We start from the raw sequence: 13,096 nt of genomic DNA, 5'->3' as shown, positions 1-13,096 counted from the left end.
ATATATAAATATACACACATGGACTCCTGGTGTGTTGCTATAGTATAAGCACTGGACCTGCAAACCTCAGGGTCGGAGGTTCAAACCCACCAGCTGCTCCTTGGAAATGTTATACAGTGTCACTAAGAGTCAGAGCTGACTCGAAGGCACTTTACAAAATATACACATAGTTACCTTTATCTATACAACTATGTATCTACAGTCATAGAGTTATATCTATATTTAGGAATTTGTATATATATAAATTTTATAACATAAAATGTATAATATATGCAATATGAAATATTGCTTTTTCATATTAGATGTTTTACTATTCCCTTTGCTGATTTGTATTTTTTAAGGAGGATTCTTATTATCAGAGACCTTTGAGAAATGCAAAATTTCCACTAGATTTTAAATTTATTCAGTTTCTTCTGTTACAATATTTGCATTGTCTAATCAGCATGTATTTTCTGTTGTGGTTTTTCAACTATTCACTGTCATTGAATTTGTAAGTAAATAATTCACCTGCCTCACTTATACAGATGACAGCATTCTTTTACAGCTATGGGAGAGGGGATATTTAGGACTAAAAGAATGATTGGTGAATGGGATAGTTTAAAATTCTATGAAAGAGATTATTAGGGCTTTAACAAGCATCTTGACTCTGATATAAAGAAGAATCAGAGATATAAATAAATAGGATAGTAAGTGTCTGGAAATATAAAAGTTTTCAAGTCAGAAACACTTCTGATCATTATTATTCATGGTCTCCAAACCCTTATGTCTCCATCTTCTCCTCTCTGGCCTCCTCCCCCCACATCCAGTGTATTCCTTTGGATAGTAAGGTATTTCTACATTTGTGGTTAGGTGCCATAAAGTTGGTTTCAACTTATGGTAACCCCATGTGACAGTAGAATTGTTATATTGGGTTTCCTATGTTGTAATCTTCACAGGAACGATTGCTAGATCTTTCTACAGAGGATGCAATGAGTGAGTTTGAATGGCTAATCTTTCAGTTCCTAGTGAAGCACTTACCTTTTGCACCACCAGTGCCATTTATTTATGCAATAGATGGCAGTAAAAGTTAGTGTTTCCAGCAGGATTCATTGGTATGCAAGATTTTTCATTTAAATCTGTTCTTTGTAATTCATTTTACACATGTGTGTACATAAAGCATGGCCCTTCATTATTCTCCATTAAGTACAAATAAGATGAAGCATTTAATTGAAGACCTTGAGACATTACCAGAAAGCAATGACACCGAGAGTGTGCTTAACAATTGGAAACACAAGCTTTCAGAATTGCCTTCAAAATATCCATTGCAAATATTAATATAAAAAGAGCCTCTATTGCCAAAGTATGGTGTCCATTCTCTTCTGATAACATATCCAAGATACGTGAGATGAAATGTTGCTATCTCTGCTTTTAATGATCATTCTGGATATAATTCCAAGACAGATTTTTCACGTTTTCCTAGCAGTCTAAGTTGTTGCTGTTGGTAAGTGCCGTTGGGTCTATTCTGACTCACAGTGACCCTGTGCAAGAGTCCCAAGGAGTGGTTAATAAGTTTGAACTGTCAACCTTGAGGTTAGCAGTTCAGTATTTTCCTAGAGCACAACACCAGGACTCCATAATAGCAGTTCATAGTATATGCAATATTCTTTGTGAACACTATAATTCTTCTTTGATCTCTTACTTATTAATTGTCCAGCTTTCACAGGACAATGAGACAATTGAAAATATCATGGCTTAAGTCAGGTGTGCCTGAGTCCAGAAGGTGACATCTTTGCTTTTTAACCTTAAAGAGCTAATTATGCAGCAGATCTGCCCATTACATTATTACATTTGATATCCTGGCTGCTGCTTCTGTGAGCATTTATTGTGCATCCAAGTAAAATGAGATCCTTGACAATATCATTCTTCTTCTCCATTTTTCATGATGTTGGTTATTGGTCCAAATGTGGAACTTGCATATTGAAGTTTGCAATCTAATTATCAGTAAATGCTTTAAGTCGTTTTACTTTCAGCAAGCATGGTTATGTCATCTGAATATCAAATGTTGTTAATGTATGTTGTTATTGCTAAGTGACATCAAGTGGGTCCCAAATATAGGGACCCTTAGAGGGTTTCTGAAGAGCAGATCATGGTGGAATTGAACTGCTGACCCTGCAATTAGCAGTTCAGTACTTATCCCACAGCACCACACTTTGACGAGTCATACTAAAATTTCAAGTCTTTTCATCTCAGTCAGGTCAGTGACTCTTCTTTCTTCTGTGTCCTGAGTTCTAGAGAAATTTGACCAGTCATATTTCATGTTATTTTTTGTTGTTGTTAACTGCCATGGAGTCAGCTCTGACCCATAGGGACCCTTAGAGGATTTCCAAGGAGTGGCTGGTGGTTTTGAACCACCAAGCTTGCAGTTCAAACTGACCACGAGGTCTAGTTAACTATTCTGGACCATATCAGAACTCTGGTTAAAATATTCCAAATAGAATATATGTCTGCTCAAAAGCTCTGTCTCACTCTGGTCAGCCCCTGTACTTAACAGATCTTTCAGAAAAGGAACTTATCAAATTCACACAAGAAAAAACAAAAAAAGCAAACTTCATATGGACAGTGCAGTGAAATTGGAGTCTGTTTGTATGTGTATATGCATGTATGAATTTCTAAATTTATTGTTTTAGTTACCAAAGTGCTTCAGCTCAATAGGTACTCTGAAAAGAACATATCAACATAGAGCACTAAGTTTTGAAACCTCAGAGTCTCTCATTGTTCCAAAAGCTGAAGCAGGATCACTGGGTCAAGTAACTGGTTTAACTACCTGGCTTATGTTTATTCTACTTAAATTATATATATATATTTAAAGTGTTTATTGTGAATTGCCTGATAACTTACATGGAAGAACATTGGTTTTGCACTCGACCAATTGTGTTTTATTTCATTTAGATCATTATAATTCCCTCCATGCGACGTTGGTTAACAGCACTTACCTCTATTCCCTCTTTTTTTTGATGTACACAGGAATATATAATCATTTAAACAACCAAGTGGCACATTTTGCAAGCCAGTCTCCTGCCCACAAACACACAGCCTTTCTTTTTCCATGGGTCTAGAGAACTCAGATGCTCTATCTCTCCATGCCATCATCTCTGCTTCCATCTCTGATGTCACTGCTTCTCTGGTTAAGGTTCCACATTCTGCTCATACTCTTCTCTCTTGATGGTCCTAGTGTCCTCTATTCCTGGAATATAAGATTAACAACTTCTCCCTTTTTGTTACACACCTTCTACCTTTACAGTTGTGACAATCACGCTTAGTCAAGATAACAATTATCATAGAATTAAAAGAATCCTATCCCCGTCTCCTTTCAGCAGACCCATCTAGACAAGATGAAAACTATTCAGTAGGGATTCTCCTACTCACTATGAAACTAAGTTCCCTCTTGAAAACTTGTAAGGCAGCTACTTCATGCCTTTATAGTACCCCTGTACCCTATTTTGGAGTCCTGGTGTGGCACTGTGGGTTAATGCACCAAACTGCAAAGCTGTTTGAACTGCAAGTTTGGCAGTTCAAGCTCACCAGAAGCTCCTCAGAAGCCCTATGTAGGGTTGCTATGGTTTGGAACTGACTTAACGGAACTTAACAACAACAACAAACCCCCCATTTTAAGTAGCCAATGTCTAAGTTGCCTGTCCCTATGAGCTGTCTTTACTGAGGGGATAGGCTTGATACTTGATGTAAAGATGCCTTCCCTCTCAGTTGTTATTTTGAGCTACTATATTTGTAAGTAAAGATCAAGTTCATCAAATTGTAGCAATTTATACTTGATTCCTGTATCAAACTTCTTTATCTTCCTCTAGGCGACTTCTGATCATGAAGCTATCCAAGCTAGGTCAGAAGAGTACTATCTGCAAGTTCAGGCATTCTTGAATATCATATCAGCTGGATGCTTCTCTCTCAGCTCTAGCCCTCCATGACTAGCTCATTGTTTATGAGCTCAAGAGTTCCCAAGTCTCCCCACACTTAGCACCATCCAGATCTTCCTCTTCTCTCATCTCAAGGTTGACAGGAGTCTATGGAATATGGTCAAACTCAGCTCATATCTTCATTACTGCCTTTCCCCGAGTTCCACTCGCAAGTAGATGAACAAGGGCACCAGTGAGCTTACATTACTGCTCATGTGTTCCCTTTGAGTTGCAGTCTTGAAAGGGGTTTGTCCCGAAGGGACTTAATGGCTTTTCTTGATGACTTCCAGGATGAACAGCTTGCTTGTTATTGTAATAGCCAAACAGTCTACCTTTATTTGCTTATTTGTTTTGTTTTTATCTATTATTTTTAAAATCCAGTCTTTTGGTAAAGCAATCATATACTACCACTGCAAATTTTCACTTTACCTTCATGTTACCAATTATGAGTTGTTGTTGTTAGGTGCTATCAAGTCGGTACCGACTCATAGTGACTTTATGCACAGGAGAACGAAACACTGCCTGATCTTGGGCACTGTTGTTGCCATGCTTGAGTCCACCGATGCTGCCACCTGGCCAGTCCATCTCGTTGGGGGTCTTCCTCTTTTTCTCTTTCTGACCCTCCACCTTACCAAACATGATATCCTTCTCCAAAGACTGGTCGCTCCTGACAATATGTCTGAAGTATGAGAGATGAAGTTTGGCCATCCTGGCCTCCAAGGAGCACTCTGACTGCACTTCTTCCAAAAGGGATCTGTTGGTTCTATGGGCAGCCCATGGCACTTTTAGTATTCTCCTCCAACACATAACTCAAATGTGTTAATTCTTCTACGGTATTCCTTATTTACTGAACAGCTTTTGAATGCATATGAGGTAACTGAAAATACCATGGCTTCGGTCAGGTGCACCTTATTCTTCAAGCTAGCATCTTTGCTCTTCAATACTTAAAAAAGGTCTTGTGCAGCAGATTTGCTTAATTCAATACATCATTTGATTTCTTGACTGCTGCTTCTGTGAATGTTGATAATCGATCCTAGAAGAATGAAGGCCTTGACAACTTCAGTCTTTTTTCCTTTGATAAGAATGTTTTTTATTAGTCCAGTGGTGAGGATTCTTGTTTTCTTTACATTGAAATGTAATTCATACCAAAGGCTATGCTCTTTGATCTTCATCAGTAAATATTTTAAGTCCTCTTCACTTTCAGCAAGCAAGGTTGTATCATCTGCATATCACACACATTGTTAATGAGTCTTCCTCCAATTCTGATGCCATGTTTTTCTTAATAGAACCCAGCTTCTCAGATTATTTGCTCAGCATACAGGTTGAATAAGTATGGTGAAAGAATACAACCTTGTCACACACCTTTTTAAATTTTAAACCATTCAGTGTTCCCATGTTCCATTCGAACAACTGTCAGGTACATTCCTCATGAGTACAATTAAGTGTTCTGGAATACTCATACTTTGCAATGTTGTCCATAGCTTGTCATGATCCACACATTCAAAAGCCTTTGCATAGTCAAAAAAGCACAGGTAAACATCTTTTTCTATTCTCTGCTTTCAGGCAAGATCCATCACACATCAGCTATGATATTCCTCGTTCCATGGCCTCTTCTGAATCTGGCTTGAACCTCTGCAAGTTCTCTGTCAATGTATGCTTGCAGCCATTTCTGTATTGCCTTTAGTAAAACTTTACTTGCATGGGATATCAAAGAGATTTCCTATAATTTCTGCATTCCATTGGGTCACCTCTCTTTGGAATGGGCACAAATATGGATCTCTTCCAATCAGTAGGCCAGATAGTTGTCTTCCAAATTTTTTGGCATAGATGAGTGAGTGCCTCCTGTGCTGCCTCACTTTCTTGAAAGATTTCAATTTTGATTCCATGAATTCCTGGTGCCTTGTTCTTTGCCAATTCCTTCAATACACTTTGGACTTCCTCCTTCACTGTCATTGGCTCTTGATCAGATGCTACCTCTTTAAAGGATGAGAAATAGAGAAAAAGAAAAGGGAACACATTTGTTAGTGAAATCAACCTCACAAGAAGCTGATCTATATTTATTTTTATGTGCACAACAAGTATTTCAGCTTTTCCTCTGGGAGGTCAGTGAATGAAACTAGGAAAATAGATTTGAGGGGAATTGAGAACTTGAGATCCAGTTCTAGAAAATAATGCTGATGGAGAAGGAAGAATGTCCAAACCACAAAGACAAAAATCTGATTATCAGATTGAAAGTTGGTCAATGAATAAGGAAGACAGAATAATCAATGCATTTGAATCATGGTGTTGGAGAAGAATACTGAAAGCACCTGGACTGCCAGAAGAACAAACAAATCTGTGCTGGAAGAAGTGCACCCAGAATGCTCTCCAGAAGGGAAGATGTTGAGAATTCATCTCTTGTACTGATTTGCCTTAAGAGGGAAAAGCCTCTAGAAAAGGACACCATGCTTGGTAAAGCAGTGAGTTAGCAAAAAAGAGGAGGATCCCCAATGAGATGGACCAACACAGTAGCATCAGTAATGGAACCAAGAAAACAGCAGTTGTATAGATGGCACAGGACCTGTAGTAATTTGCTCTGTTGTTCATAGGGTTGCTATGAATCAGAGTCAACTCAACAGCATCTAATATAAACAACAAAGATCCTTCTAGAAATTTAACTAAGTCTGTATTTTAATTAATTTTGGTACAATGACTCTTTCATCTTATTTTTATGTTCCTGGCACTGTCCAATATTTTGTCCATAGAAGTCTTCAATATTTTAACCCAAGTCTTGATTTTTTTCTTCAGTTTATTCAACTTAAGAAAAGCTGAGAGTGTTTTTTCCCTTTTGGTTTTTAACTTCAGGTCTGCACATTCTATTATAAGGCTTTATTTTGTCTTCTCTTGCAGTCATTTGAAGAAATTAAAAAGCCATTAAAATACAGGAAAGAAAGAAAATACCAAAATGGATGTCAGCAGAGACTCTCAAACTTCTTTGTGAATGTAGAGTTACTAAAGTGAATGGATAAAATGATGAAGTAAAATTGCTGAGCAGAAGGTTTTATTATGCAGACTTTAGTTTCCTCCATTGCTTCATATTGGTTTCTAAGCAAGAAGACCTACATTTCTGTTTTAATTTATACTTAGTTAAATAGGATAGCATAGTAATTTAATTTGGCAGTAGAGTTCTCATCCTTATCTTTAGGGTGACCCTTTGTATCATAACTGTAAAGTTAAAATTAGAAGAAAAATAAAAAGAGAAGAAGAAAAACAAACAGGAATACAAACTGTAAGTTAAAAGTGACTATGAAGAGAACATATCAAGGAGAAAGAATTATTTTATTCTTCCAGTTTGTTGCCAAAATGTTTCATAAGAATTGGAAACATTATCTTTTTTGTAACTTAAGTTGAACTAAATTTATAGTTTAGGAAACTTACAGGTGTTCCTCTCAGATCTTTGGTTTTTCTTATCTGTGATTATATTACAAGAAAATTCATAGGAAACCCAAGTTTAAATCAGATAAGTGAGAAGTCTGAAAATTTGTGAGCATGGTGCTTAGTGAAGAAAAAAATCTTGCCATAGCCCGATAAGTAACTAAACTTGATTAACATTCATGCGTTTGCCATCACCTTAAACACTACTTGACTTTACATAAGCAATTTCAGAACTGTATCTTTAACATGAACAAACGAAAATTTTACCAAATATTTATAGCATGCTTTACTGGTTTGGATATTCTAAAACATATAATAATTAGGTAGAAAAACTGTAATGTATTGGCATATAAATAATATTTAGATAAGAACTATAGTACATACATAAGGAGCTCTGGTAGCATAGTGGTTACGAATTGGGCTGCGAACCTTAAGGTCAGTGGTTCGAAACTACCAACCGCTCCACAGGAGAAAGATGAGGCTTTCTAAACCCGTAAAGATTTACACCCTCGGAAACCCTGTACAGGGTCGCTATGGGTCGGAACTGACTCGATGGCACTTAACAACAACAACATATTACATACATAGTGTGGTGCTGTAGGGTTATGCACCAGACCACAAAGCCGTTTGAACTGCAAGGTTGGCGGGTGGTTCAAGCTCATCAATTGCTCCTTGGAAACCCTATACAAGGTCACTATGGGTTGAAACTGACTCGACGGCACTTAACAACAACAATATATTATGTAATTTGTGTCTCATGAGGGATTGTGCTGAAATTTTAATCAGACTCTTATTTAAAGTCTCCAATGGAACATTATACTGAAAGTTACCATTCATCTTATAGAAGATTGTAAAGGATAAAAAAGCATCTGAATTCTTACAGGATTCTTATTTAAATTTGAAACAACATAAATTTATGTTTAAGAAGCAGTACTGCTAACATGCTTTGGGTATTATTAATTTATATGCTAATATCTTCAATGATTTGTCATTTACATGCTCTCTGGGTGAATGGATGCTAATTTTTTCTATGATTAGTATTAATTGCCTAGGTATCAAACAAATATAAGTTCTGTTTTTAGCCAATGTGAGAACTAAATGCAGGTCTGATAGAGCCACATTTTTACCAGACTTTGTAAACTATATGCTATTGTAAGAACCAGACCATTTGGAAAAATCAGTTTTAAGAGTTGATCAAAGTAATTAAAATGATGATAGTGGAGTTTCAAGATGAAATTAAAAAGATAAGGAAGAAAGGAAAATTAAAAGTAAATTGGAAAATGTTAGAAATAGTGGTTTTGTTTATGAGGATGTACTATTTGGTAATGGATATTGGGCTTTTTCGGCACAGTGTGGTCGATGTAATTTTAGTGAATTGCACAATTTAGTGAATTGCACAAATGAAAATATTAAATAGGCAAATGCATTCTTCATAGTTTTACAGCAAAGGAACTTCAAAAACGATTATTAACTAAAGGAGTTGACTTCTGTTGAATTAAGAGGTAACAGTTTTAGAAAGTAGTTTCAATAAAACCAACATTATTTAAGTAAAACCTTTGATAAATTTATTTAAAATTTGAATAAAGTTATTTAATTGTTTTATTTATATAAAACACAAAAGAACCAAAACCCTTATCATTTTACTTCTTTAAAGGAACCTTCGTGAACATTTCTATTAAATTATTTGTCTCTTCACTGATACCTACAAAAACAAACCATATGGTGGTCAACATGTATTCTTTATTCTTTTCTTCAAGGATTTCCATTATTTCAAGCCTAGTTTTTAAACTGCTTACTCTACTTGCTTATTCTTCATTTCAACCTAAATAGGGTGGCATGAAAATCTAAATCTTGCTTTATGACATTTCTGTTTTATAGAATATATGCGTATGCATATTTGATATTTGATAGACTTGTGACACATTTGTTTGACTTTATTTATGCGATCTTTTTCTATGGCCCCATTCTGAGAGGACTTGTAGAAAGAGCATACTGTAGTACAGGAATGTGATTAATAATTCTATTTTAATATGAAGAAAATTTATGTAAAGAAATTTGTCTTGTCAACAACTAAATTCATTTTGGTCAAATGTCTTATACCTGTAAGCATTCTTGATTTTATTTATCTACTTGTTGCTATTGTTGTTATATGCCATTGAGTCAGTTCTGACCCATGGTGACCCTGTATGTGGCTTCCAAGGGGTGGTAGTGGGTTTGAACCACTGACTTCAGTTAACAGTCCAGTGTTTACCCTATAGAGCCACACCAGGACTTACTGACACTTAAAATATCATAAATATCAAAAATTACTGACACTTAAAATATGTTGTTGTTGTTAAGTACAATCCAGTTGGTTTTGACTCATAATGACACTATATGGGTGTTTCCAAGGAGTGGATGGTGAGGTTTAAATCAATGACCTTGTGGTTAGCAGTCCAGTGCTTATTCTATAGTGCTACACCAGGACTATAGATAAGGTATATTCTACAACCAAATATGATATCTAAAATATAATTTAATCTTATGAGAACAATAATGAGTACTCAAATGAAGATAAATAATTATAATTGAAAGTTTTTCTGCTGATACTCACAGCCATTCAGTGAATTTCAATTCATAATTACATGCATTATTCTGCAGTGCCACAAGAAATCATTTGGTGTGGTCCTGTCAAGGAAAGCACAGTTCCACCCATCGCATTGTTGTTGTTGGATGCCATCAAATCAATACTGGCTCATAGTGACCCTCTGCACAACAGAAAGAAACATTGCCCAGTTCTGTGCCAACCTCACAATCATTGCCATGTTCGAGCTCATTGCTGCTGCCACTATGCCAATCCAGGTAATTCAGGATCTTCCTCTTCTTCTCTGACCCTCCACTTTACCAAACATGATATTCTTCTCTAGGGACTGGTCCCTCCTGACAATATGTTAAAGGTATGACAAAGACTGGCCATCCTGGCTTCCAAGGCTATCACATTAGGGACACATTATATTTGGTCAAATGTTTGATCAAATATAGCAGGCTAATTTTAAGTTGATAATTTTGTATGGCCTGTGAATGATGTTATAAATTTTGGCAGAAAAAAGGTTCCCTACCTCTGCTATAGAACATGAAATATGAAGGCTTTTTGCCTGTGAATGGCTCCAGCAAAACCAAACTTAATTCCATATTGTATCTAGATTTAAGTGTTCAGTTATCAATTGTTCTTGAGTATCTCGTGCACTTCTGAAAGCCAAACTGCTGGGGTTATAAGCAGATCATATTTAAAAGTGTGTTTTTTTGACTACTTCCCCCAGTTAGTCCTCACAGGAACTTTCTTGAACATACGCTTTTAATAGCCACCTGACTGTGATGCCAAACCCCAAGAGCTCCTCACTCTGTAAAATTTCCGATCTTCAATAACTCCACCACCCCTACCTGCTTTCTGTAAGCTCAACATGCTATGGGATGCATTGCTGCTAAAAGTGGTGGTTGTAGGAGGAGGTAGAACTTTGGAAACTCATTATGGCATCATTGAAGATTTCCCTTGCCTAGTTATCTATGTTTCTCTTTGCCTTGTGTTCACTCCTAAGCACTGGACTAAAAAGTCGGATTGAACCTCAAGGTCGGCCATTTAAATTTATGAGTCACTCCTTAGAAACTCTATGCAGCATCGCTATGTGTTGGAACCAACTCCATGGCACTTAAACATAACAACAAGACTTAGTAAAGAGTTTCTATAATATTTATCAGGAGCACTGTGGCTCCATAAGATAAGCACTGGACTGTGAACAGTAAGGTTGGCAGTTCAAGCTCACCAACCATTCTCCAAGAGAAAGAGGAGGCATTCACCTCCCACAAAGATTTGCAAGCCTCAGAAACCCTATAAGGAATTGCTAAGAGTAAGAACCAATTCAACTGCACTTAAAACAGCAAGGTAATATTTAATTATTAAATGATGAGGATCTCTTTTCAGCACTATAAAACCATTCTTGCATTTTTATAAACTTTTCCTTACCAAAGTGGAAAAAAGAAATCATGCTCAATACAATTTATAAAATTTCTTAAGAAGGAAGTAAAGATTTGTTTATTGTTTAACATTTTGTATCTTGTGTAGGTATCATAATTATAACATTAATGTATTAAAGTTATTGAATAACTTTCTTGGAATACTTAAAGAATATCTTAAACCCACTAAGGTTTGTGGCTTTCTGCCCGGAAAACCTACAACAAATGTTCTACTAGAACAGAAATAAAAAAAGACAAATACATTAAAGCTTAGATTTTAATACCAAGGAAGACCGATTTATTCAGGAAGGTTTAACTGATCAAAAAAGCAAACCAACAGAGAGCGGAGTTAGATGGAGCGCTATGTCCGCAGAAATCCCCCAAGGCGGCCTCCGTGGAGGAACAGTTGAAAATGGAAGATAAAGTGAGTAGACCCGAGAAAGCTGAAGAAGCAAAATTAAAAGCAAGGTATCTTCATCTGGGACAAAAGCCTGGAGGTTCAGACTTCTTAAGGAAACGATTACAGAAAGGGCAAAAATATTTTGATTCTGGGGATTACAACATGGCTAAGGCAAAATGAAGAACAAGCAACTTCTTACTGCAGCCCCAATAAGACAGAGGTTACTAGTGACCACATTCCCACTCCCCAGGACCTTCCTCAACGGAAACCATCCCTTGTTGCTAGCAAGCTGTCTGGCTGATTGAAAGAGCTGAACTGCATGAATCTTCTAATTCCCATTGTTTCTTCTTAATATGTTATTTCTTAGTTTTTTTTTTCTTTTCAATTCACTAAGTCATTTAAGACTGACAGCTTTTTTTGTGTGTGTACTGCTATTGTAAGGGAAAATATAGTTTTTTTTTTATTCCTTTAACAGTGCACTGTTGAAAAGAACTTGTTCGAGCAACATAATCTACTGGAAAGTAATTGTATATATTATCTCACTCCTCGTGTCTGGTTCTAACAAAGTAACAAGCAAGTTTTACAATTTTTAATGTTTTTGGCTTTCCTTACTTCATCTTAATTGTAGCTTTGTATGTTACTCTTAATTACTACAACCTCTATTGTATTGATTTCTTTTGTATTTTCCATTTGGATGTTGTAAAAACAGAAGTTTAAGACCACAAGTTGGGAGAAAGGTCACGTACTTCAAACACATTTAGATGGGACACTAAAAAATTTGTATCTCTTTGCTTGAACTTCAATGGCCTTAAACCTGTTTTAGCTTTAACAGTAAAAATTTACTTGGGCAATATTTGCCTATTTTGGTGTAACTTAAGTGACTAGGGTTTACTAGCTGCTGTTGAAGCTAATATTCTTTATCAGTTCTGTCGTGTTAGAGTACCTCTTGTTGATGATGTGAATGAATGTCATGTTAGAGTACCTCTTGTTGTTGATGTGAATGAATGTCATGTTAGAGTACCTCTTGTTGTTGATGATGTGAATGACGTGTGCATGTACATCACTGTTGAATTCACTTGTGTGCCATTTTTGTAAATACAGTAGTTTTACACAACTTTCACAAATGTCTGTATTAATTTCATATATTCAGTAGATGATGTGCCAACCAGAAGCACAAGAGTTCCTACATAAAACTCTATGCAGTCATTATACTTTTTGTATAGTAAGAGTCATTGACAGTCTTGGGCTTACAGAATACCAGACTCTGGAATCTTTATTCCCTCTGCCAAAAAGTTAAGCCTTTTCATTTGTTACTGATATCCATGACATTTAGTGGCCTTGTGCA

The 13,096-nt window shown here is 36.2% G+C and overlaps 1 pseudogene; it reads left to right on the top strand.

The window, feature by feature from the left end:
* Nucleotides 1–11,699: 11,699 nt before the first annotated feature.
* On the top strand, nt 11,700–12,052 carry LOC102826685 (annotated as a pseudogene).
* Nucleotides 12,053–13,096: the final 1,044 nt, after the last annotated feature.

Source organism: Chrysochloris asiatica, unplaced genomic scaffold (genome assembly GCF_000296735.1).
Source record: "Chrysochloris asiatica unplaced genomic scaffold, ChrAsi1.0 scaffold00017, whole genome shotgun sequence".
Taxonomy (NCBI): domain Eukaryota; kingdom Metazoa; phylum Chordata; class Mammalia; order Afrosoricida; family Chrysochloridae; genus Chrysochloris; species Chrysochloris asiatica.
Note: the sequence above shows the minus strand (reverse complement) of the source record. Positions and strands in the feature narration are given on the sequence as shown.